Below are 23,780 nucleotides of genomic sequence, written 5' to 3' on the forward strand. Positions count from 1 at the left end.
GTTGAATTCAGTTCTCTAGAATTTCACTGAGGATTTCTGCATCAACAGTGGTAAGGTTTGGCTCTGTGTCCCCGCTCAAATTTCATGTTGAATTGTATGTAATTACCAGTGTTGAAGGAGGGGCCTGGTAGGAAGTGATCAGATCATGGGGCAGATTTCTCACTTTCTGTTCTCCTGATAGTCGGTTATCAGGAGATCTGGTTTTTTGAAAGTTTGTAGCACTTCCCCTTAGCCCCGTCTCTGTCCTGCTCTGCCATGTGAAGATCGTGCCTGTTTCCCCTTCACCTTCCACCATCATTGTAAGTTTCCTGAGGCCTCCTAAGCCATGCCTTCTATACAGCCTGTGGAACTGTGAGTCAATTAAACTTCTTTTCTCTATAAATTACCCCGTCTTAGATATGTCTTTACAGCTGTGTGAGAATAGACTAATACAAATATTAATCATGGATATTGCTTGTAAAATATTTCCTGTAGGTTTCTTTTTTGGATTTATCTTTTCCTGGTTTTCGTATCGTGTTAATATCAGTCTCATAGAATGAGTTTGGTATTCCTTTCTCCATTTTGGGGGATAGTTTCAGTAATAGTATTGTTTCTTCTTTAAATATTTGGTAAAAGTTCAGCAGTAAAGCCATTGTGTCCTGTGCTTTTCTTTGCTGGAGACATTTAATTACAGATTCAGTCTTTTATTTTTTATTGATCTGTTCAGGTTTCGGATTTTTTCGTGGTTCAATCTTGGTATGTTGCATGTATCTAGGAATTTATTCATTTCTTCTAGAATTTCCAATTTATTGGCTTACAGTTGCTCATAATATCCTCTAATGTCCCTTTGAGTTTCTGTAGTATCAGTTTTAATGTCTTTTTTATCTCAAAATTGTATTTATTTGGGTCTTCTATGTTTTTTCTTACTCTGACTAAAGGTTTGTTAATTTTGTTTATCTCTCAATAAAACCAACTTTTGATTGAGCAGAGTGGCTCACGCCTATAATCCCAGCACTTTGTGAGGCCGAGGCAGGCAGATCACTTGAGGCCAGGAGTTTGAGACCAGCCTGGCCAACATGGTGAAATCCCGTCTCTACTAAAAATACAAAAATTAGCTGGATGTGGTGTTTGCATGCCAGTAATCCCAGCTACTGAGAAGGCTAAGGCATGAGAATTGCTTGAACCTAGGAGGCAGAAGTTGCAGTGAGCTGAGATCATGCCACTGAACTCCAAACTTGGTGACAGAGTGAGACACTGTCAAAAGAAAAAAGAAAGAAAGAAAGAAAATAAGAGAAAAGATAAAAAAGGGAAGAAGGCCAACTTTTTGTTTCATCTACCTTTTGTATTGTTTTCTTTGTTTCAATTTCATTTATTTCTGCCATGATCTTTAATATTTCTTTTCTTCTACTAATTTTGGTCTTGGTTTGTTTTTGCTTCCTTAGTTCTTTAAGATGCACTGTTAGGTTGTTTATTTGAAGTTTTTCTACTTTTTTCATGTATAAAACTATAACCTTTCCTCTTAGTACTGCTTTCTCTGTATTCCATTGGTTTTGGTAGGTTTTGTTTCCATTGTTAATTGTTTCTAAAAATTTAATGTTCTCTCTATTTTTTTTTTCAGTTACCCACTGGTCATTTGGAGCATATTGTTTAATTTTCAAATGTTATAGGTTCCCAAATTCCTCTTGTTATTGATTTCTAGTTTTATTCTTCGGGGGCCAAAGATACTTGATATAATTTCAATGTTTAGAATTTTTTCACGCTTCTTTTGTGTTTTCATATATAATCTATCCTTAAGAATAATTCATATGCTCAGGAGAAGAATGTGTATTCTGCGGCTGTTGGATGAAATGATCTGTAAATATCTATAAAGTCCATTTTGCCTATAGTGCAAATTAAGTCCAATGTGTCTTTGTTGATTTACTGTGCAGATTATCTGTCCTATGCTGAAAATGGGGTGTTGAAGTCTCTAGGCATTATTGTATTGGTAACCATTTCTCTGTTTAACTCTATTAGTATTACATTATATATATATATATATCTGGGTGCTCCTGTGTTAGGTACATGTATACTTATAGTTGTTATGTGTTCTTGCTTAATTGGCCGCTTTATCATTATATAATGGTGTCCTTTGTCTTTTTGTAGTTTTTGTCTTTAAATCTGTGTTGTTTGAGATAATTTTAGTGGCTCCTGCTCTTTTTTGGTTTCCATTGGCATGGAATGTCTTTTTCCATCCCTTCATTTTCAGTCTATGTGTGTCTTCATAGGTGAAGTGTGTTTATTGTAGGCAACAGATGATTGGCCATATTGTTTTTATAGCCATTCAACCACTCTATGTCATTTTATTGGAGAGTTTAGTCCATTTGCATTCAAAGTTATTATTAATAAGTGGTGACTTATTTCTGTCATTTTTTTATTTGTGTTCTGTTTGTTTTGTGGTCTTTTCTTCTTTCTTTTCTTCATTTTTGTTTTCCATTTAGTGGAGTTAATTTTCTTTTGTGATATGTTTTGGTTTATTGTTTTTTCGTGTCTGTTGTACAGATTTTGATTTGACATTACTATGGTGCTTATTAATAATATTTTATAACCCATTATTTTAAAATAATAACTTCACTCTGACTGCATAAACAAACTAATAAACTGACAAAGAGAAAACTAGAAAACTAATAGAAAACTCTACACTTTAACTTATCCCCCTACTTTTTAACCTTTAATAGTTTCTATTTATATCTTATTGTACTGTGCATATATTGAAAAGTTGTTGTAGTTTTTTTTATTGGTTCATCATGTAGTTTTTCTACTCAAGATATGAGTAGTTTACACAGCACAGTAACAGTGTCACAATATCTATGTTTTCCTGTGTACTTACTGTTACCAGTGAGTTTTTACCTTCAGAAGATTTCTTATTGCTCATTAACATCCTATTCTTTCAGATTGAAGAATTCCTTTTAACATTTCTTATAGAACATGTTTAGTGTTAATAAAGTCCCTCGTCTTCTGTTTGTCTGTGAAATTCCTTCTTCTCCTTCATGTTTGAAGGATATTTCCACTGGATATTCTATCCAGTAATGTAAATGTGTCATGCCACTGTCCTGGCCTGTAAAGTTTTCACTGAAAGGTCTACTGTCAGAATTATTGGATCTCCATTGTATGTTATTTGTTTGTTTTCTTTTACTGCTTTTAGAATCCTTTTATTTTCTTTGACTTTTGGAAGTTTGATTATCAAATGCCATGAGGTGGTCTCCTTTGGGTTAAATCTTCTTGGTGTTATACAACTTTCTTGTATTTTAATATTGATATCTTTCTCTAGGTTTGGGAGGTCCTCTGTTATTATCTCTGTGAATAAACTTTCTACCCCATCTCTATCTCTACCAGCTTTTTAAGATCATTATCTCTTAGATTTGCCTGTTTGAGGCTATTTTATAGATCCTATAGGCATGCTTCATTGATTTTTATTCTTTTTATTTTGTCTCCTCTGACCGTGTAATTTCAAATAGCCAATCTTCAAGCTCAGTAATTTTTTTCTTTCGCTTAATCAATTCTGCTATTAAGGGAATCTGATTCACTCTTACATATGCCAGTTGCATTTTTCAGCTCCAGAATTTCTGCTTTATTTTTGAAAACTATCTTAATATCTTTGTTAAATTAATCTGATAGTGTTTTGAATTCCTTCTCTGTGTTATTGTGAATTTATTTGAGTTTCCTCAAAACAGTATTTTGAATTTTCTGTCTGAAATGTCACATATCTCTTATCTCTTCAGGGTTGGATGATGGTGCCTTTTACTTTTTTCATTTGGGGAGGTCATAATTTCCTTAATGTCCTTGATGCTTATGGATGTTTGTCAGTATTTGGGCATTGATGAATTGTGTATTTATTGTAATCTTCTAAGTCTGGGCTTGGAAAGGCTTTCCAGGTATTCAAAGAAACTTGGATGTTTTGATCTAAGTTTTTGATTATTGCAGCCTATCTGCATTAGGGGACACCCTACATCCAGTAACACTGTGGCTCTTGCATACTCATAGAGCTATCACCTTGGTGGTTATGGATAAAATCCAGAAGAACTCTCTTGATCACCAGGCAAATACTCTTTTTCTCTTCCCTTAGTTTCCCCATGACAAATGGAATCTCTCTATGTACTGAGCTGCCTGGAGAATGAGGAGGGTTAACACAAGCACAACTGTTACTGTGTTGGGTCAGACTTGAAGCCAACACAACACTCAGTCTTGCCCTAGGCCCATGGTAACACCTGCTTTGCTACCACCTATGTTTGCTCAAGGGCCTAGGATTCTACAACCATTAGATGGTGAAGCCACCCAGGCTTGTGTTTTTCTCTACAATGCAGCAAAATCCCTCTATTTCCAGGTGGGTCCAGAAATACCATCCAGGAGCCAGGGCCTGGAGTTGGAAACCTTAGGAATTTACCTGGTGCTTTATTTTTCTGCACCTGAGATGACACCCAAGCCACAAGATCAAGTGCTTTCCATGCTTGTTTCCCTTTTCCACAATGTATGTCACTGTCCCAGGCCCTCAGTGAGTACTGCCTGGCTACCACCGATGTTCCCTCAAGGCCCATGGCTCTTCATTCAGCTTGTGGTAAATGCTGCCCAGGCTGGATCTCTCCCTTCATGGCAGTGGGCTCCCCTCTGGCCTGGGGCAGGCTCAAAAATGTCATGCAAAAGCCAAGGCTTGTGATCAGAGATTCCAAGTGCCCACTTGTTGCTCCACCCCACTGTGGCTGAGCTGGTACCTAAGCTGCAAGACAAAGTCCCCTTTATGCTTCCCTCTCCTTTTCTCAAGAAGAAGAAATCCCTCACCAAAGCCATCATAGCTGGAATGTTCTGGGTCACATCTGAAGCAACATTTCTGAGTCTCACCCAAGGCTCACAGTGAGTACTGCTGGGGTACCACTGCTGCTTATTTAGGGCCCAAGAGCTCTTTAGTAAGTAGATGATGAATGCTGCCAGGACTGGGTTGTTCCCTTCAAGGCATCTGGTTCTCTTCTGGCAAAGGGTGGGTCTAGAAATGTGTTTTTAGGGGCTAAGGCCTGGAATGGTGGCCTTAGGCCTCTGGCTGGTGCCCTATCCTATTGTGGATGAGCTGGTATCCAAGTTGCAAGCTGAAGTTGTCCTTACTCTCTCCTCTTCTCAAGTGAAAGTACAGAGTCTCTCTAGGAGCTGCAAGCTGTGCTGCCTGGGGTTTGGGGAAGGGTGGCACAAGTACTCCCTTGGTCACGTGACTTGTTTCTCACTAGGTCATATTCCCCGTACTCTTCTGACTCTGAGCCCAGCACATTGCTAGGACTTGCCTAGGAATTGCAGTCCCTGTGGCCTATACTGTCTTTCAAGTTTCTTTAACAACCCAGAACCTTTTAGCCTATGGTGGTGAGGCTTGCCAGAACTCATGTTCTGACCACTGAGATGGGCAGTTCTCTTCTGGCTAAGGTTTCTCTAAGTGCTCTTCAGATGGGCACTGGCTGAGTTCTGCTTAGTGTTGCTTTCTGCTGTGACATGGGAGCACTGAATTTCAAAGCAAAGTCTCATAATCACTGCACTCTCTCTCCCCAAAGCACACAGATTGTCTTTCTATATCATGTGGATTCTGCTAAGGGGTGGTAAAGAGGTGGCATCAGAAATAAAAGACTATCTTCCATAATCTTTTCAGGGCCTCTTTCAGTGATGTGAAGTTAAAAATATGTACTGTGATCACTTGCTGGATTTTTGTTTCTTATGAGGGGGTATGTGTGTGTGTGTGGACAGCTTTTCAACTTGGTGTTCCCGTAGGGAGGACAATTGGTGGAGGATTTTGTTCAGGCATATTGCTCGACTTCCTTAGCAACTAATTTTTTCATAGAATATTCATAGCATATAAAAATTCTTCACAAATTAAAAAAAAGAACTCTAATTACTGACAAGCCATAAAAATAATACATAATTTTTAGCTTATAATGTGCTTGGAAGTATACTGTTATATCATTCAACCCTTTACAAACTGTGTTAGGCTTATAACATTATGAATTTTTATTTTATAAATAAGGAAACTGAGACTCAGAAAATAAATGATCAACTTGATTATAACACAAGCGCTTTCAGGGAGGTATGAAAATCAAATTTGAATGCAGAAATCTAATACACCAATGAAAAGGACTGATACCACACAAAGGATGTTCCCTAAACACAATAAAAACCTTATAAATTAATAACAAAAGAAAATCACAAATATTCACAAATTTGTGGAAATTACACAATACAATCATAAATAAACAACAGATGAAGCCATAAATCACAGGAAAAACTAGAAAATACCTTTGGATAAATAAAAATAAGCCACAGCATGCCAAAATTTAAGGGATGCAGCCAAAGCAGTAGTTAGAGGAAATGTATAGCTTCTGCCTATATTTAAAAAGGAAGGATAATATCAAATCAATACCCTAGATTTTTATCTTAAGAAATTAGGAAAAGTAGAATAAACTAAACCCAAATTTAGCAGATGAAAGGGAATAATAATAACTATTAGAGCAAAAATAAATGAAAAGAGAATAGGAAAACAATTGGTAAAAATGAGAGAAGACTAAAATTAGTGAGTTCAGGTATGAAAGAAAATATATCACTATTAATCTTACAGAAATAAATAGTATTTTAAGGGAATATTGTGCACAATTATATGCCAACAAATTAGATAACCTAGATTAAATATTCAAATACATAAGCTACCAAAATTTATTCAAAAACAAATAGAACTATGAACAGATCTGTAAAAATGAAGAGACTGAATTAGCAAATTCAGAAACCTCCCACAGAGAAAAGCATAGATCTACATGGTTTCCCTGATTACTTCTAACAAATATTTGAAGAAAAATTAATATCAATCCTAAACATTTTTTAAACTAGAAGAGATGAAACTTGAATTAATAAAATTGACAAAAATATCAAAAAATTATATGCCAATATACCTCATAGCTATAGATAGAAAATATTTAACAAAATATTAGAAAAATATAGTTCAACAATATATTAAAATAATTATACACCATAATCTAGTGAGATTTATTCCTAGAATGCAAGATTAGATTAACATCTGAAAATCAATTAATGTATAACACCGTATTAACCAAAGAGAGGGCAAAAATCACATGATTATAACAATAAACAGAAAAATCATTTTATAAAATTCAATAAATTTGCACAATAAAAACACTCAGCAAACTAGGACTAGAAGGGAACTTCCTCAACCTGGTGGATGGCATCTATAAAAAAATGGAAGTTAACATCATAATTAAAGAGGAAAGACTGAAAACATTGACCCTATGACCAGGCGGAGCAAGACTAGGATTTCTGCTCTCACTTTCCATTCAGCCTTGTACTGAAGGTAAGGACAAAATAAATAAAAGACATCAGATAAAGAAAGAAGTCAAGGTATTTCTACTTGCTGATAACACCAACTTGTATATAGAAAAACCCAGTAAATACACACATACAACTAACATTAATAAATTTAGGAAATTCATAGAGTACATTATCAGTATACAGAAATGAATTGTATTTCTATACAATAGCAACAAATAATTCAAAATTAAAATTAAGAATACAATTCTATTTACAATAGCATCAAAAAGGCATAGTGAAAAAATAAATGTTAAACTTGTATTCTAAAAGTGAAAAAAAACATTGTTGGAAAAAATTAAAGAATAGTTAAATGTGTGGAAAGATGCTCTATGTTCATAGAATGGAAGATGTAATACTGTTAGATACTGTTAAGATAGCAATATTTTCCCAATTGACTTTCAGATTCAATGCAGTTAATATCACAATTCTTTTTGTCTTTTTTTGCAGAAATTAACAAGACAATCTCTTTTTTGTAGATGATCAAATTATTTATTTATTTATAAATATGGTTAATTTATTTATAGGTATGGTTAATCATAAAATTTATATGAAAGTGCAAGGGATCCAGAATAAGCAAAACAATCTTGAAAATAAGAACAAAGTGGAAGACCCCCACTTATTAACCTCAAAATTTACTACTAAAGAAAGATTGTGGTACAGGCATAGTGGTAGACAATATAAATTAATGGATTAGATTTGAAAATCTAGAAATAACCCTAACATTTATGGTCAATTGATTTTCTTTCTTTCTTTCTTTCTTTCTTGTTTCTTTCTTTCTTTTTTTTAATTATACTTTAAGTTTTAGGGTATCTGCACATGGTCAATTGATTTTCAAGAGTGGTGCCAAGACAATTCGATGGGGGAAATGTTTTCTTCAATAAATGGTGCTAGAAAAAAACTGTATTTTCACAAGCATAAGAATGAAATTGAGCCTTTTCCTTACATCATATACAAAAATTAACCCAAAATAGATAATAGACCTGAATGTAAGGGCCAAAATTTTAAAAGTCTTAGAATAATATATAGATGTTAATTTTGGATAAGGCAATAGTTCTTAAATATGACTCCAAAAGTATAAAATAAATAAAAATTGATAAATTGTATTTCATCAAAATTTTAAAAATATTATTCTTTGGCTGGGTGCGGTGGCTCATGCCTGTAATCCTAGCACTTTGTGAGGCCGAGGTGGGTGGATCACCTGAGGTTGGGAGTTCGAGACCAGCCTGACCAACATGGAGAAACCCCGTCTCTACTAAAAATACAAAATTAGCCACGTGTGGTGGCACATGCCTGTAATCCCAGCTACTCAGGAGGCTGAGGCAGGAGAATCACTTGAACCCAGGAGGCAGCGGTTGTGGTGAGCCGAGATTGCGCCACTGCACTCCAGACTGGGCAACAAGGGTGAAACTCCGTCTCAAAAAAAAAAAAAAATCCTTCTTCAAAATCATCATGACATGCAAATCACTTATCTGATACATGTCTGTTATCCAAAATTTAGAAAGAACCTTTAAAACTCAAAAACAAAATTACATATAAGGCAATTAAAAATAGATGAATTTAAAGATGTTCAACATCACTTTAGAGACAGACAAAACTACAATGAATTACTACTTCACACCTGACTATAATAGCTATATTTTATGTTATATTATTTATGTATGAATAATGTCTGAAATACATGTTACATATGCAATTGTTACAATAACAAATGTTGACAAGGATGTGGAGAAATAGGAATCATTATACATTACTAGTGGGAATATAAAATGCTGCAGCCTTTTTTAAAAACATTATGGCAGTTTCATAGAATGTTTAATTTCAGAATTGCCATATAGCAAAACAATTCCCCTGTAAGTATATACCTAAGAGAAATAAAAACATACGATCATAAAAAACTTATACATAAATGTTCATAGCAAAGCTATCATTCAGAATAGCCAAAAAGTGGAACCAACCCAAATGTCCTTAGAAAGATGACAAAAACAAAATGTAATATATCCATACAATGGAATATTATTTGGTACTAAAAAGTAATAGAGTGATACATACTACAACATGGATGAACCTTGAAACCTCACTGGTTGAAAGAAGCTAAAAGCAAAACATCACATACTCTGTGTTCCCATTTACAGTTGGCCCTGCATATCTGTGGATTCTGCCATCTGTTAATTCAGCTAAGCATGGATTGAAACTGTAGTTAGGGCTATGATGGTCTTATTCATTCTGAACACATATAGACCTTTTTTTCTCATTATTCCATAAACAGTAAAATATAACAACTGTTTATGCAACACTTACACTGTATTAGGTATTATGAGTAATCTAGAGATTATTTAAAGTATATGGGAGGATGTGCATAGATTATATGCAAACACTATAACATTTTATATAAAGTACTAAATTATCCACAGATTTTAGTATCTTCAGTAGATCCTGAAAGCAATCCCCCACAGATGCTGAGGGATGGCTGTATATGAAATGTTCAGAACAGGTAAAGCCATAGAGTCAGAAAGTAGATTATTGATTACTAAGAGCTGTGGAGAGGGTCAGAAAAGGAATGATTGCTAAAGGCTAAGGAATTTCTTTTTGGGGTGGTGAAGATGTTCTGGAATTAGATAGTGGTGATGGTTGCACAGCTGTTTGAATATACTAAATTTGACTCAATTGTATACTTTTAAGGGTGAATTTTATGATATTTAAATTATAGCTCAATATGTTTTTATTTAAAAACAATATGTTGGGGATATGCACATAAAACATAATTTTTAAAATTTTAATACATTATAAATATGCAAATTATTGCTATTACTATAGCTAAATAAAGTACTCCAGAGTAAGTGGTTAACTTGAGGTAAGCAATTTAGTCTGGGTCATTATTGACCTAGTTTTGGGATGTGTGTTTAATGTGAAAAATTGTTGTGACAATGATTCTAACTTCAAATAAACTATTAAATAATGACTTGAGTGATAAAATACATAAAACGTGATTACTATGGTACTCAAAGTAGTGCAGTAAATATTCATAGACATTATAAATGCTGAAATTGGTAAAACTCTGACAGATAACAGACAAAAGTAAAATGTATCCCCCATGGTATAGATTTGGTGGCTATTGCAGTGTTAACAGAGGGTATCCATTAGTAACACTGTAAATTGTGGCATCTGTTTATTTCTCATTTGCCAGGACTCTATTTCTTCATGGTCTTCTACTTTATGGTTCACTATCTGTAGTGAAGGTATGTTTTTATAAATGATGAAAACCATCAATTACATTTACATTCCAGGCTACAGTTGTATGCTGCCTTAGTATTTTAAAATGGGCACCAGTCATTCAAAAGTTTTCTTACAGGACTATGGAATTGGTTTAGCATATTGGAGGTCAACTCACAAATTGCCTTAGTGTCAGAAACGTATCCACAAAAATGCCTTTAAACTCATGGAATTGGGCTACTGGACAAAAAGAATGTAATTCACTGCCATAAATAACCTTGGTAATAGGAGTAACTGTTAGTAAATTGCAACTGACAGCTGTGAAAATTCAATCCAGAGAGAAGCTACCTGGGGTAGTAAGGAAGCAAATTAGACTAGGTTTCAAGACACCTGGGTGCCAGTCGGGGTTCTGCCAATTACCAGTTGTGTGACTTAGATACTTCCCTTTCTTGCTGGCAGGGTCTACTTATCTGTCAAAGGAAGATTTTGAACTAAAGATTTCTGAGTTATTTCACAACTAAGAATACAAAATATGTTTTAAAAATATTATGTCACTTTCGAGTTGGTGGGTGCAGCGCACCAGCATGGCACATGTATACATATGTAACTTACCTGCACATTGCGCACATGTACCATAAAACCTAAAGTATAATAATAATAATAATAATAATAATAAAAGAAAAAAAATATTATGTCACTTTCTACAAAGGATGAGAAGGAGCAATGCCCTATACTACTCAGCATGACTTCCTTAAAAAATTAGAGAGAAAACTGGGAAAGAGGAATATTCTTCCTTCCCTTCCTTGACAAATTGTGATAGACCTGAGAAGGATTGTTAAAGAAAGAATTTGTAGACAGTCTTATGCTATCGCCACCGTGTCTTTCCCTCTCTCTTTTTCACTTTTTAAGGTGTAGTGCTGTCAAACTTCTGAGATGAAGAAAAGAGGTAAGCAAGACCTGCCCCTGGCAAAATTTTGAAATAAAATATTCGTCTCCGCTTCCTATATTGATCCTTTCTGGGGCTCTTTGTCATATCTCATCTTTTTTATTCTAGTGCCTCATCTTTTTCCAGCCCTCTTCCCAAGAAAAGCTCTAAGTTTGTTTTTCTGTTCTACTTCTAAGTCACTCTTGTTTATATTTTCAGCCTTGATTCTCATCATGGAAAGAAAAAACCTGACTCATGGCATCTTTAAGGGATAATATTCAGCTAGTATTCATGCGTATAATTCTATCAATAGCTGATAAAACTTGAAATACTTCTGCACTAGTTGGTAAATACCTACTTGTCTGAGCCCCCTACTATTGTATGGGCCACCAAGGCTCTTCTCCTGGAAAACTGGAACTCCCTAGGATATATCAACAATAGGGTAAATGCTTGTCAGATCAAATAAGTTTCAGAATCCAGATCTAGATTTATTTTCTATGCCAGATCATTTCTTTGAGTAAGTGTCTTCATCTCGCCTATGGTTAATTTTTTTTTTTAACTTTTAAGTTCAGGGGTACATGTACAGGATGTGAAGGTTTGTTACATAGGTAAACGTGAGTTATGGGGGTTTGTTGTACAGATTATTTCACTAACCAGGTGTAGTATCAATTAGTTATTTTTTTCTGATCCTCTCACTCCTCCCACCCTCCACTCTCCAATAGGTGCCAGTTTGCATTGTTCCCCTCTATGTGTCCATATGTTCTCATCATTTCGCTCCCACTTATAAGTGAGAACATGTTTTATTTGGTTTTCTGTCCCTGTGTTATTTTGCTGAGGATAATGGCCTCCAGCTTCATCCACATCCCTACAAAGAATATAATCCTGTTCCTTTTTTATTGCTGCAGAGTATTCCATGGTTTATATGTACCACATTTTCTTTATCCAGTCTATAACTGATGGGCATTTAGGTTGATTCTTTGTCTTTGCTATTGTGAATAGTGCTGCAGTGAACATATGTATGCATGTGACTTTATAATAGAACAATTTATATTCCTTTGAGTACATACCCAGTAATGGGATTGCTGAGTCAAATGGTATTTCTGTCTCTAGATTTTTGAGGAATCTCCACACTGTCTTCCACAATGCTTGAACTAATTTATACTTCCACCAACAGTGTAAACATGTTCTTTTTTCTCTGCACCCTCACCAGTATCTGTTATTTTGACTTATTAACAATAGCTATTCTGACTGGTGTGAAATGGTATCTCATTGTCATTTTGATTTGCATTTCTCTAATGAACAGTGATGTTGAACTTTTTTCCATATGATTGTTGGCTTCATGTATGTCTTCTTTTAAGAAGTGTCTGTTCATAACCTTTGTCCACATTTTAATGGGTTTTTTAAATTGTAAATTTGTTTAAGTTTTTCATAGATGCTGGATATTAAACCTTGGTCAGATACACAATTTGAAAAATTTTCTTCGATTCTGTAAGTTGTCTGTTTAGTCTGTTGATAGTTCCATTTGCTGTGCAGAAGCTCTTTAGTTTAACTAGGTCCCTGTTAATTTTTGCTTTTGGTGCAATTGCTTTTGGTGTCTTCATCATGAAATATTTGTCCTATTCAACACAGTATTGGAAGTTCTGGCCAGAGCACTCCAGCAAGAGAAAGAAATAAAGGGTATTCAAACAGGAAAAGAGGAAGCCAAATTGTCTCTGTTTACAGATGACATGATTATATATTTAGAAAACCTCATCATCTCAGCCCAAAATCTCCTTAAGCTGGTAAGCAACTTCAGCAGTCTCAGGATAAAAAAATCAATGTGCAAAAATCACAAGCATTCCTATACACCAATAACAGACAAACAGAGAGCCAAATCATGAGTGAACTCCCATTCACAATTGCAACTAAGAGAATAAAATACATAGGAATACAACTTACAAGGGATGTGAAGGACCTCTTCAAGGAGAACTATAAACCGTTTATCCAGGAAATAAGAGAGGACACAAACAAATGGAAAAACATTCCATACCCATGAATAGGAAGAATCAATATAATGCAAATGGCCATACTACCCAAAGTAATTTACAGATTTAATGCTATCCCCATCAAGCTGCCATTGACTTTCTTCACAGAATTGGAAAAAACTACTTTAAATTTCATATAGAACCAAAAAAGAGCCCGCACAGCCAAGACAATCCTAAGCCAAAAGAGCAAAGTTGGCGGCATCATGCTACCTGAATTCAAACTATACTACAAGGCTACAATAACCAAAACAGGCTGGAGCCAACAAGGCCGAATAGGAACAGCTCTGGACTACAGCTCCCAATGTGAGCAACACAGAAGATGGCTGATTTCTGCATTTCCATCTGAGCTTTGAAGAGAGCAGTGGTTCTCCCAGCACACAGCTGGAGATCTGAGAACAGGCAGACTGCCTCCTCAAGTGGGTCCCTGACACCTGACCCCTGAGCAGCCTAACAGGCACCCCCCCGTAGGGGCAGACTGACACCTCGCATGGCCAGCTACTCCTCTGAGACAAAACTTCCAGAGGAATGATCAGACAGAAGCATTCGTGGTTCAGCCACTGCTGCTGGTACCCAGGCAAACTGGGTCTGGAGTGGACCTCTAGCAAACTCCAACAGACCTGCAGCTGAGGGTCCTGTCTGTTAGAAGGAAAAATAACAAACAGAAAGGACATCCACACCAAAAACCCATCTGTACATCACCATCATCAAAGACCAAAAGTAGATAAAACCACAAAGATGGGGAAAAAACAGAGCAGAAAAACTGGAAACTCTAAAAAGCAGAGCACCTCTCCTCCTCCAAAGGAACACAGCTCCTCACCAGCAATGGAACAAAGCTGGACGGAGAATAACTTTGACGAGTTGAGAGAAGAAGGCTTCAGACGATCAAACTACTCCGAGCTACAGGAGGAAATTCAAACCAAAGGCAAAGAAGTTGAAACCTTGAAAAAAATTTAGAGGAATGTATAACTAGAATAACCAATACAGAGAAGTGCTTAAAGGAGCTGATGGAGCTGAAAGCCAAGGCTTGAGAACTATGGGAAGAATGCAGAAGCCTCAGGAGCCGATGCAATCAACTGGAAGAAAGGGTATCAGTGATGGAAGATCAAATGAATGAAATGGAGTGAGAAGGGAAGTTTAGAGAAAAAAGAATAAAAAGAAATGAGCAAAGCCTCCAAGAAACATGGGACTATGTGAAAAGACCAAATCTACGTCTGATTGGTGTACCTGAAAGTGACAGAGAGAATGCAACCAAGTTGGAAAACACTCTGCAGGATATTATTCAGGAGAACTTCCCCAATCTAGCAAGGCAGGCAAACATTCAAATTCAGGAAATACAGAGAATGCCACAAAGATACTCCTTGAGAAGAGCAACTCCAAGACACATAATTGTCAGATTCATCAAAGTTGAAATGAAGGAAAAAATGGTAAGGGCAGCCAGAGAGAGAGGTTGGGTTACCTACAAAGGGAAGCCCATCAGACTAACAGCGGATCTCTCGGCAGAAACTCTACAAGCCGGGAGACAGTGGAGACCAACATTCAACATTCTTAAAGACAAGAATTTTCAACCCAGAATTTCATATCCAGCCAAACTAAGCTTCATAAGTGAAGGAGAAATAAAATCCTTTACAGACAAGCAAATGTTGAGAGATTTTGTTGCCACCAGGCCTGCCCTAAAAGAGCTCCTGAAGGAAGCACTAAACATGGAAAGGAAAAACTGGTACCAGCCACTGCAAAATCATGCCAAATTGTAAAGACCATCAAGGCTAGGAAGAAACTGCATCAACTAACGAGCAAAATAGCCAGCTAACATCATAATGACAGGATCAAATTCTCACATAACAATATTAACTTTAAATGTAAATGGACTAAATGCTCCAATTAAAAGACACAGACTGGCAAATTGGATAAAGAGTCAAGATCCATCAGTGTGCTGTATTCCGGAAACCCATCTCACGTGCAGAGACACACATAGGCTCAAAATAGAAGGATGGAGGAAGATCTACCAAGCAAATGGAAAACAAAAAAAGGCAGGGGTTACAATCCTAGTCTCTGATAAAACAGACTTTAAGCCAACAAAGATCAAAAGAGACAAAGAAGGCCATTACATAATGGTAAAGGGATCAACTCAACAAGAAGAGCTAACTATCCTAAATATATATGCACCCAATACAGGAGCACCCAGATTCATAAAGCAAGTCCTGAGTGACCTACATAGAGACTTAGACACCCACACAATAATAATGGGAGAGTTTAACACCCCACTGTCAACATTAGACAGATCAACAAGACAGAAAGTTAACAAGGATACCCAGGAATTCAACTCAGCTCTGCACCAAGCAGACCTAATAGACATCTACAGAACTCTCCACCCCAAATCAACAGAATATACATTCTTTTCAGCACCACACCACACCTATTCCAAAATTGACCACATAGTTGGAAGTAAAGTACTCCTCAGCAAATGTAAAAGAACAGAAATTATAACAAACTGTCTCTCAGACCACAGTGCAATCAAACTAGAACCCAGGATTAAGAAACTCACTCAGAACTGCTCAACTACATGGAAACTGAACAACCTGCTCCTGAATGACTACTGGGTACAAAATGAAATGAAGGCAGAAATAAAGATGTTCTTTGAAAACAACGAGAACAAAGACACAACATACCAGAATCTCTGGGACACATTCAAAGCAGTGTGTAGAGGGAAATTTATAGCACTAAACGCCCACAAGAGAAAGCAGGAAAGATCCAAAATTAACACCCTAACATCACAATTAAAAGAACTAGAGAAGCAAGAGCAAACACATTCAAAAGCTAGCAGAAGGCAAGAAATAACTAAAATCAGAGCAGAACTGAAGGAAATAGAGACACAAAAAACCTTCAAAAAATTAATGAATCCAGGAGCTGGTTTTTTGAAAGGATCAACAAAATTGATAGACGGCTAGCAAGACTAATAAAGAAGAAAAGAGAGAAGAATGAAATAGATGCAATAAAAAATGATAAAGGGAATATCACCACCGATCCCACAGAAATACAAACTACCATGAGAGAATACTACAAACTCCTCTACGCAAATAAACTAGAAAATCTAGAAGAAATGGAAAAATTCCTCGACACATACACCCTCCCAAGACTAAACCAGGAAGAAGTGGACTCTCTGAATAGACCAATAACAGGCTCTGAAATTGTGGCAATAGTCAATAGCTTACCAACCAAAAAGAGTCCAGGACCGGATGGATTCACAGCCGAATTCAACCAGAGGTACAAGGAGGAACTGGTACCATTCCTTCTGAAACTATTCCAATCCAAAGAAAAAGAGGGAATCCTCCCTAACTCATTTTATGAAGCCAGCATCATCTGGATACCAAAGCCGGGCAGAGACACAACAAAAAAAGAGAATTTTAGACCAATATCCTTGATGAATATTGATGAAAAATCCTCAATAAAATACTGGCAAACTGAATCCGGCAAGCACATCAAAAAGCTTTTTCACCATGATCAAGTGGGCTTCATTCCTGGGATGCAAGGCTGGTTCAACATACACAAATCAATGAATGTAACCCAACATATAAACAGAAACAAAGACAAAAACCACATGATTATCTCCATAGATGCAGAAAAGGCCTTTGATAAAATTAAACAATGCTTCATGCTAAAAACTCTCAATAAATTAGGTATTGATGGGACGTATCTCAAAATAATAAGAGCTATCTATGACAAACCGACAGCCAATATCATACTCAATGGGCAAAAACTGGAAGCATTCCCTTTGAAAACTGGTACAAGACAGGGATACCCTCTCACACCACTCTTATTCAACATAGTGTTGGAAGTCCTGACCAGAGCAATCAGGCAGGAGAAGGAAATAAAGGACATTCAATGAGGAAAAGAGGAAGTCAAATTGTCCCTGTTTGCAGATGACATGATTGTATATCCAGAAAACCCTATCGTCTCAGCCCAAAATCTCCTTAAGCTGATAAGCAACTTCAGCAAAGTCTCAGGATACAAAATCAATGTACAAAAATCACAAGCATTCTTATACACCAATAACAGACAAACAGAGAGCCAAATCATGAGTGAACTCCCGTTCACAATTGCTTCAAAGAGAATAAAATACCTAGGGATCAAACTTACAAGGGATGTGAAGGACCTCTTCAAGGATAACTACAAACCACTGCTCAATGAAATAAAAGAGGATACAAACAAATGGAAGAACATTCCATGCTCATGTGTAGGAAGAATCAATATCATAAAAATGGCCACACTGCCCAAGGTAATTTATAGATTCAATGCCATCCCCATCAAGCTCCCAATGACTTTCTTCACAGAATTGGAAAAAACTACTTTAAAGTTCATATGGAACCAAAAAAGAGCCTGCATCATCAAGTCAATCCTAAGCCAAAAGAACAAAGCTGGAGGCATCACCTTACCTGACTTCAAACTATACTGCAAGGCTACAGTAACCAAAACAGCATGGCATTGGTACCAAAACAGAGATATAGACCAATGAAACAGAACAGAGCCCTCAGAAATAATGCCACATATCTACAACTATCTGATCTTTGACAAACCTGACAAAAACAAGCAATGGGGAAAGGATTCCCTATTTAATAAATGGTGCTGGGAAAGCTAGCTAGCCATAGCTGAAACTGGATCCTTCCTTACACCTTATACAAAAATTAATTCAAGATGGATTAAAGACTTGCATGTTAGACCTAAAACCATAAAAACCCTAGAAGAAAACCTAGGCAATACCATTCAGGACACAGGCATGGGCAAGGACTTCATGTCTAAAACATCAAAATCAATGGCAACAAAAGCCAAAATTGACAAATGGGATCTAATTCAACTGTAGAGCTTCTGCACAGCAAAAGAAACCACCATCAGAGTGAACAGGCAACCTACAAAATGGGAGAAAATTTTTGCAACCTCCTCATCTGACAAAGGGCTAATATCCAGAATCTACAATGAACTCAAACAAATTTACAAGAAAAAAACAAACAACCCCATCAAAAAGTGGGTGAAGGATATGAACAGACACTTCTCAAAAGAAGACGTCTATGCAGCCAAAAAGCACATGAAAAAATGCTCATCATCACTGGCCATCAGAGAAATGCAAATTAAAACCATAATGAGATACCATCTCACACCAGTTAGAATGGCAATCATTAAAAAGTCAGGAAACAACAGGTGCTGGACAGGATGTGGAGAAATAGGAACACTTTTACACTGTTGGTGGGACTGTAAACTAGTTCAACCATTGTGGAAGTCAGTGTGGCTATTCCTCAGGGATCTAGAACTAGAAATACCAGTTGATCCAGCCATCCCATTACTGGGTATATACACAAAGGACTATAAATCATGCTGCTATAAAGACACATGCACACGTATGTTTATTGTGGCACTATTCACAATAGCAAAGACTTGGAACCAACCCAAATGTCCAATAACGATGCACTGGATTAAGAAAATGTGGCACATATACACCATGGAATACTATGCAGCCATAAAAAATGATGAGTTCATGTTCTTTGTAGGGACATGGATGAAATTGGAAATCATCATTCTCAGCAAACTATTGCAAGGACAAAAAACCAAACACCGCATATTCTCACTCATAGGTGGGAATTGAACAATGAGAACACATGGACACAGGAAGGGGAACATCACACTCTGGGGACTGTTGTGGGGTGGGGGTAGGGGGGAGGGATAGCATTAGGAGATATCCCTAATGCTAAATGACGAGTTAATGGGTGTAGCACACCAGCATGGCACATGTATACATATGTAACTAACCTGCACATTGTGCACATGTACCCTAAAACTTAAAATATAATAATAATAAAATATAAAAAAATAAGTAAATAAAGAAAATAACAACCAAAACAGCATGGTACTGGTACCAAAACAGACCAATCAAACAGAAGAGAGGCCTCAGAAATAATCCCACACATCTACAAATATATGATCTTTGACAAACCTGAGAAAAACAAAAAATGGGGAAAGGATTTCCTTTTTAATAAATGGTGCTGGGAAAACTGGCTAGCCATATGCAGAAAGCTGAAACTGGATCCCTTCCTTACACCACCTTAAACAAAAATTAACTCAAGGCAGATTAAAGACTTAAACGTAAGAACTAAAACCATAAAAACCCTAGAAGAAAACCTAAGCAATGCCATTCAGGACATAGGCATGGGCAAAGACTTCATGACTAAAATACCAAAAACAACGGCGACAAAAGCCAAAATAGACAAATGGGATCTAATTAAACTAAAGAGCTTCTGCACAGCAAAAGAAACTATCATCCGAGTGAACAGGCAACCTACAGAACGGGAGAAAATTTTTGCAATCTATCCATCTGACAAATGACTAATATCCACAACCTGCAAAGAACTTAAAACAAATTTACAAGAAAAAAAACAACCCCATCAAAAAGTGGGTGAAGTGACCAGGCACTGTGGCTCACGCCTGTAATCCCAACACTTTGGGAGGCCGAGGGGGGCAGATCACAAGGTCAGGAAATCGAGACCATACTGGCTATCATGGTGAAACCCCATCCCTACCAAAAATACAAAAAATTAGCTGGGAGTGGTGGTGGGCTCCTGTAGTCCCAGCTACTTAGGAGGCTGAGGCAGGAGAATGGTGTGAACCTGGGAGGCGGAGCTTGCAGTGAGCAGAGACCACGCAACTGCACTCCAGTCTGGGTGACAGAGCGAGACTCCATCTCAAAAAAAAAAGAAAAAAAAGGATATGAACAGACACTTCTCATAAGAAGTCATTTATGCAGCCAACAAACATATGAAAAAATCTGATCACTTGTCATTAGAGAAATGCAAATCAAAACCACAATGAGATACCATCTCACGACAGTTAGAATGGTGATCATTATAAAGTCAGGAAACAACAGATGCTGGAGAGGATGTGGAGAAATATGAACGCTTTTACACTGTTGGTGGGATTGTAAATTAGTTCAACCATTATGGAAGACAGTGTGGCGATTCCTCAAGGATCTAGAAGTAGAAATACCATTTGATCCAGCAATCCCATTACTGGGTATATACCCAACGGATTATAAATCATTCTACTATAAAGACACATGTACACATATGTTTACTGCAGCACTGTTCACAATAGCAAAGACTTGGAACCAACCCAAATGCCTATCAATGATAGACTGGATAAGGAAAATGTGGCACATATACACGTGGAATACTATGCAGGATAGTATTCCATAGGAGAGTTAGCATTAGCAGAAACACCTAATGTAGATGACGGGTTGATGAGTGCAGCAAACCACCATGGCACGTGTATAACTGTATAACAATTCTGCACGTTCTGCACATGTACCCCAGAACTTAAAGTATAATTTAAAAAATGAGTTTCCTCAGTGACTTAGACATAAAGGTGCTCAAAAAATGTTTAGTTATTATTATTTTAGTAGTAGTAGCAGTAGTAGGAGCCATAACGTTTTACAACTTATAAAATACTTCTATATTCCTCTTCTTGTCTATAAGTTATATCACTTCCAAATTATCCAAGAAGATTGTTTGCTGGGAGCGATAGTTACAACCATCAGCAGAGCAATAATATATCCTAGAACTAAACTATAATAGTAAACATGCTTTATTTTCTAGAGGCAAAAGTCGTAGATTAAAACATTTTAACACACTGAGCATATCTTAATTGTGTTGAAAGTGCTTCTGGCAGCAAGTCAAGGAATATGCATCTTGGTTGCAACTCGGAGACAAAATTTGACCTTGAGAAAGCCGTTCAACTTTTCTCGGCTTCAGTTTTTCTATCCGGAAAATGAGTACAAAATAGCATGATATATAAGGTCTCTTCCAGCATTGAAAACACTTGAAGCACATGATAGGACTATCTGCCTATTATAGGGTGAATATTCAGAGGTTTGTTTTCTATGGAATGCCTAATATACAGAAGAATCAGCATGATGTTCTGGGGTATGAAGAGGGTTTTTAATGCTGTGAGGTGCTAGATTATGTGGATTTGACATCACCTTTTTAATTTATCTTAGGCACAGGGCTAATGTTGTTTCATAACTGGAATTCTGGAAATGAAATGGGTCTCTCCTATTGTCATTTTCTGGATGTCAATAAGAAAACTGTCTCTTTAGGGGACATGCCCAAAATAAAATACCTCAAGATAGAAAAGGTCCTACATACGGACAGTTTATAACAATAACCCACACAAACAGTGGTATTTTTTAAAAGTTTTTAAAATATATTGTCTCATTTTTATAACAATTAAGCAAGCTTAGTCTCACGTTTACATTTTACACAGGAGGAAGTTAATTGTTCAAAGATTACCCAACTAAGAGGTACTGGAACCAAGATTGAAGTTTTATTTTTTTACTTTGATTGAACTTTTATTTCTATTTTATGTCTAGTGATTATGTTGAGATTTTTGAAAAAACTAAGGAAAGCTTTCTGAGGCACTTTTGACACAAGATATTTCTAACACCTAGTGACTGGAGTTTCTGAGCATTGAAGCTCCTTGAAGTTTCCTTAAAGACATTTATTATCTTTGAAGAACAGCAGCTACTACGTTCTTACTAAGTAATGTGTAGAATCATGAAGAGTACCCATTTGAAGACTATTCTCCAATGGACAGGAGATTAAAATGAAGGCTTTGAGACCTTAATGAAGCCCAATTTTTCCCCATTTTTATGTCCTCAATTAGTTTCATAGGCAGCTAATTTCACCTTCAAAACAAGGTACACCTGGGTAATTTTGCCGTCAAATCTCCTAGCAGATGCTGTTAACCGCTTGTGTCTGCAATTAGTCCTATACAGCAATAATTACCAAATAAACATGACTGGCTTTAATAAAATTTGGTGGGCCAAAATTTTAAAGTGAAGTAGGCTACTTTATGACTTAATTGGAGCCAACTGTAGACTGATAAGGATAGTAGGCAACATTTACATAGAACTTATCACTTTACAGAGTGCTTTTAAATAAATTGACTTATTTATTTTTTATAAAATTTTGTTAGGTTACATTATCATTATTATTTTTGAATTAAGAAAACATAAGATTATAGATTTGATACAGTTTATTCAACTAACATGGATAAGAGTGGATATGTAAGACAAAACCCTAGTTTCTTCCTCCTAATCCTGACTTTTTACTACAAAATGCTACTTCTCTTAATTTTTCTTAAAAACGTTTCAGTTGAGCCTTTAAAGATTATATTTATTCGTATAAATATATTTATCATTATATTTATTCGTTTATTTGCTTACTTCTTTATTAAAGAAATTTTATTAAATTTGAAGTCCAGGCAAAAGTTCTGGAATGATAATAGAGATTTGGGGGTTATTAGCTTATAAATGGTATTTGAGATCATCTTGTTGAATTATGTTGCCTAAAAACATGTAGAATGATAAGAGTTGTTAAGTAGAAGATGAATCACTGGGGAATAATTACTCTTTTTTAAAAAAAATACATAATTATGATACATTTATCAAAATAGATAAATTAACATTGGTATAATCCTGATGATAAAACTATTGGCTTGATATGGATTTCACTTGGTTGTTTTTACAATTGTCTTTTTGCTGCTGCAAGATTCAATCTAGGATACCTATCACATTGCTTTTATCATGTTTACTTAGCCTCCTTTGTTCTGTGACAGTTTGTGTATCTTTCCTTATTATGTTCCTGATACTTGAAAAGTGAATTTCGGAGTATTTCTCGGTTTGAGTTCGACTGATGCTTTCTCATAATTACATTGGGATTGTGGGTTTCGGAGAAAAGTACCACAGAGATGAAGTGCCTTCTCATTATGTATTATCAGAGATTATGTGATATTAACATGATTTGTCACCAGTGATGCTAACCTTGATCATTTAAGCTGTTATCTGTTAAGTTTCTTCACGGTAAAACTATGTTTTCTTTCCCATACGCTATTCTTTGGAAGTAAGTAACTAAGTTAATCCACACTCAAAAGAAGGGAAGTCGAGCTTACCTCTTGGAAGGAAGAGAATCAAAGAATGTGTGGACATATGTTAAAACTACCACAGTAACTAGTAATTATTTTGAGGGGGATACTTTGAGGTTATGCACATATCTTATTTCTACTTAAAGTTTTACCCACTAATTTTTATTATTCACCAATGTATGTTGGCTGCAGCAAATATTATTATGGTGTTTTAATGATACTTTCTAATTATCTCATTAATTTTACATGAACTATTTGTAATGTTCTGTAAGGAAGGTTTGCTTTATTTATTGATTGCTTAT

Source organism: Pongo abelii, chromosome X, assembly GCF_028885655.2.
Source record: "Pongo abelii isolate AG06213 chromosome X, NHGRI_mPonAbe1-v2.0_pri, whole genome shotgun sequence".
Classification (NCBI taxonomy): Eukaryota; Metazoa; Chordata; class Mammalia; order Primates; family Hominidae; genus Pongo; species Pongo abelii.